Here is a 4648-nt window from a genome sequence, read left to right as displayed (position 1 = left end):
AGGGTCCCTTATTGGTCCTGCTTCCATGAGTGGCTGAGATCAGGTGGAAAAGGGGAGGGAACCAGGCAGTGTGGGGAGAGGTTATCATCACAATATTCCATTGACTAGTATACACAGAACTAAACAGACAAGCACAGAATTGCTATTACGGTTAGAAGTTGGCAGCATGGGAAGGGAGGAAAGGTTGCAAGTAAGGATGTCATTAAAAAAATACAGGCCCTCTCCAAAACTGGGGGCCTGGGGCGGGGGGCACTTGGTCTGTCTCACCCAAGGGAATCAGAAGATCAGAAGCGGTTTGGGAAGGCCAGATGGTCAGGGGTGGAGGGAGAGGAAGGTTCAGCGGGTGGGTGGCTCTTTGACAACTGGGTGAAGGGAATGCCCTCCCCCTGCTGGGATCCCTCTAGCCCTCAGGCCTGGCAGAAGGGGGGCAGCCTGCAACCCCCCACAGGCAGGTCTGGGGCTGCCAGATGCTCCAGGCAGGGGGCTGGAAGGGGCTCAGAAGGCTTGACCTCCAGGGAGAGGACAGCGCTGCCCCCAGCTTCTCTGCCAGAGGGCAGCACCCTTGACCTCGGAGCAGCTTGCTTGTAATTCATGCTTGATCCTGTAAGCTTCTTCTTGTGGCGTCCCTGGAGCTAGCATAGCTCATTTTGCTCTTAAGGGGTGCAGACTCAGGGCCCAGAGATAAGCCCGGGTCCCTTTGCGCTCCTCGGTCTCATAGGTAGCGTTAGGCAGTCTGTCCCGCAGCATCTTGACGAAGGGGGCGGAGGGGTGGTCTCCTGTCTGGCCCACAGCACCCCCCAGGACCTCCTCGCCCTCTTCCCGGAGGATGTTCTTGTTCTTGCCTTCACTGGGGCAGGAGAGTACCGCCTTCCGGCGCTTCGTCACCTCCTCTGGAGTCGAGGACTGATGCACCTTCGTGTCATTGAACACTTTGGTGACTCCATCAGCGACAGCGATGCCGTGAGCCTGGAAGGGGGCACCTGCCGCTGCTGCCGGGGACGGCGCCAGCCTTTTTTTTTTTTTAACTTTGTGAAGTCCCTCCTACTTGCCCTTGACACAAACATCTATATATGCTCTGGACTTGGTGCCTGGTAATTGGCCATCCCTGGTACCACCAGCTCTGCCCACTTCCGTCCGAGTCTCTGCTGGCTTCTCACTGACTCACCTCCTGGCGCTGTCACCCCTTAATGCTAGGTGGGAGCAATTGCTCAAGTGCAGGCACAGGACACAAGGCAGGCAACACTCCCACAACCTCAGGGGTTAGCTTCCTTTTCACTTCCTCCCTTGGCCGGGAGGGGCGCTCCAGTGGCTTCTACTTGGTGCTTTCTATTGCATTCTTACAGTAGACAGACCCTTTAAGTCAGGGCAGTTCCTGGACATTTAGGCCCTCTGCTCCATCCATGCATAGAAGCTGGGAAACGACCCTGATGACGGAGGCTTCATGGGGCATGCGGTTTACTTTGGTTAAAGCTTCAGTAATCACCTGATGCTCTTCCCCAAGGCCCTGATTGATGAACCAAGTTGGTGGTCTGAGTATTAAGAGATTGGTTTTACCTCAGAGCCAGGGTCAATTGTAACTAACAATTTGGGAGTTCCCTCTTTACCTGGCGTAGTTACTGGGCAAAGTTGCCACAGGTACCTTGGTGGAGACTAGGAGAAATGTGCACAGTGTGGGCTTGTGCTGGTCATGGGCCTCTTAAGTCTGGAAATGGGCTTACAAGGGGCTGCAATGCTAGTAAAGTTGGGCCTCTATTAACCAGACCTAGAATATATGTGATTATCTGATTATCTAGTTCACATGCAGTTGGATTATGCTCTGGACCGACTATTTCCTGCAGGGCACCTGGTTGTTTCCCGCCCCCCTGTGGTTGGGTAGACAAGTACATGGCTAGTTCTGGCCAATCAGTTTTGATGTGTGTCACTTCAGGGCCAGAACACCTAATTGCCAATATGTCACTCTCCACAACAACACCTTTGCTTCAGTCCGACATGACTGCTCCATCAGCCTGATCCCTGGAGTGAGAAGGTGTGAAGTGCAGGTGCCCCAGCAACTGGCCACAGACATACAGCATAAGCAAGAAATAAACCGTGTCATTTTATGTCATCAGATTTTGACATAATCTAGCATGCCTTGATTGATATAGAAATCCATGCTGAGAGGTGGAGTGTGTCTTAACAAAAACCTGGGTTCCGTGACATTGACTTGAGGATCACGGGGCAAGAACACTGATTTACGTTGGTACATTTGTACCAGCATTATCTTGGTACGTTTGTCAAAATTGTTACCTATAATAATTTAAAAGGTAGATCCTAAACCTAGTAAGCTTGTAGCTCCAGCAGAAGAGACTAGAAAACAAAACGCTAATAGCATGTGTTGATCACAGTTGGCTGCATATGACAAGATACTTCAAGTAACAGAAGTATTCAGGAAGTAATGGACTAATTAATTATAAGTAGGAATGGAAGGGAATAGAAAGTATAGAAATTCAGGAAATTGCAGGGTTGGAAGTGGCAAACGTTTCTCATCCTCAACAGGTAAGCTATAAAACTGAGAACCTGCTAAAAAAAATGCAGTTAGAACCAAGCCTGTAGGCAGGGAACAATCAAGAGTTTCCTGCCACATCCCTCATGAAAACCCTTTCACTTGGATGGAATTGCTCAGAAAGAAGGGAATAAAGGTGTTGTTCTCTGTGGTAGTTTTCTAGGACTACCATGACGAAGTACCACAGACTGGGTGGTTTGAACAACAAAAATTAATTTTCTCACGTTCTAGTGGCTATAGTCCAAGATCAAGGTTTTGGTGGTGTTGGTTTCATTCTGAGGCTTCTCCTCTTGGCTTTTGGATGGACTATCTTCTCCCTGTGTCTTCACGTGGTCTTTCTGTTCTTATAAGGACACCAGTCATATTGGATTACAGTCCACCCCAATGACTTCAGTTAACCTAAATTACCTCTTTAAAGACCCTATCTCCAGACACAGTCCCATTGAGGTCTGGAGATTAGAACTCGAACATATGGATTTGGTGGAAGGATGCAATTCCGCTCATAACACTCTCCCAGCAAGCTGGAGGGGCACAAGGTACCTAGGATTAAGTAGATAGACAATGGAGATGAGAAGAACTGGGGCATACTATTGCAAATAAAGTTAATTGAAATAAAATGGTAAAATGTTAATGAATATCCCTCTTTATCTGATATTTTCTTGCTTTAAAGTGCAATTTGTTGGATAATAGTATAGCCATGTCAGCTTTTGTTGTTTTGTGTGTGTGTGATTCCAGGATTCCAGCTGCAGTGCAGCCTCTTTTTAAAATTACACTTTACATTTAACACTGTTTTGTATTAGTTCTAGCTGTATGCCATTATCAGTTTTTAAAGTATGGCCTTAATATTTTGTCTTCAATTATGTGCAAGCAACAGATACTTATTGCTTTATTATCCAACCTGGTCATCTCTACCTTTTAATGTTTTCCTCAGTTTTACTAAGATATAATTTAGATATAACATTGTATTAGATTAAGGTATACAGCATAATGATTTGATATATGTATATGTTGTGAAATGATTACCACAAGTTTACTTAACATCTATCACCTCACATAGTTATACATTTTTTTGCAATGACAACTTTTAAGATTCACTCTCTTAGCAACTTTCAAATACACAATACAATATTGTTAATTATAGTCATGATTTCCAGAACTTATTAAGCTTATAACTGGAAGTTTGTACCTTTTACAAAAATATTGATTGCAGAGAGGAATGGAGAGGGAGAGATAGAAACACCAATGATGAGAGTCATTGATCAATTGCCTTCTGCACACCCTATACTGGGGATCGAGCCCAAAATCCAGGCATGTGCCCTGACTGGGAATCAAACCGTGACCTTCTGGTTTATAGGTTGATGCTCAACCACTGAGCCAAGGCAGCTGGGCAAGTTTGTACCTTTTAACCACCTTTACTCATTTTTGCCATCTCCCATCCTCTGCTTTAAAAAATATAGATTAAAAATTTTTTTGATATATTTTTGTTGATTTCAGAGAGGAAGGGGGAGAGACAGAGATAGAAACATCAATGATGAAAGAGATTCAATGATCAGCTGCCTCCAGCACATCCCCTACTGGGGATCGAGCCCGCAATCCGGGCATGGGCCCTTGACCAGAATTGAACCTGGGAACCCTCAGTCCGCAGACTGACACACTATCCACTGAGCCAAACCGTCTAGGGCTCCAATAGTGTTCATTTAGTTCAGAATTTGCATTTGGTTTATTTTTTAAATTAATTATTTTTTAAAAATAAGAGAACATTTATTTGGTTAATCACAGAGGCATAGAAAGTAATTCCTAAAGGAAATGGGCCTAGGAAACAAGTGATGGAGGTGGAGGAAGGGCCTAGGAGCTTGGGGTGAGGAAGCTGACCGTAGGTGACCTCCCGGGGGCGGGCGGCAGGAGAAGGGAAGGGGAATGGCCCGGCTCCCGCAGGTGCCACTTGCAATCAACCTCTTGGGCTGTAGGCGCTGCTGGAGTCATTCCTCGTTCAGTGCGCGCTCAGGAGGGGCTGGGGACTGGCAGGGTGGAGTGAGGTTGGGAGCAGGCAGGTGCGTGGTGCTCTCCAGAGAAGAGGGCCGGGAGGGCTGGGTTCAGGCAGCAAAG

At 46.8% G+C, this 4648-nt stretch overlaps 1 pseudogene; it reads right to left on the bottom strand.

The window, feature by feature from the left end:
- Positions 1-258: 258 nt before the first annotated feature.
- The window catches only part of LOC102775268, a 34155-nt pseudogene continuing 29765 nt past the window's right edge, over positions 259-4648 (bottom strand).

The sequence above is a fragment of the Myotis davidii genome, unplaced genomic scaffold (genome assembly GCF_000327345.1).
Source record: "Myotis davidii unplaced genomic scaffold, ASM32734v1 scaffold642, whole genome shotgun sequence".
Taxonomy (NCBI): Eukaryota; Metazoa; Chordata; class Mammalia; order Chiroptera; family Vespertilionidae; genus Myotis; species Myotis davidii.
Note: the sequence above shows the minus strand (reverse complement) of the source record. Positions and strands in the feature narration are given on the sequence as shown.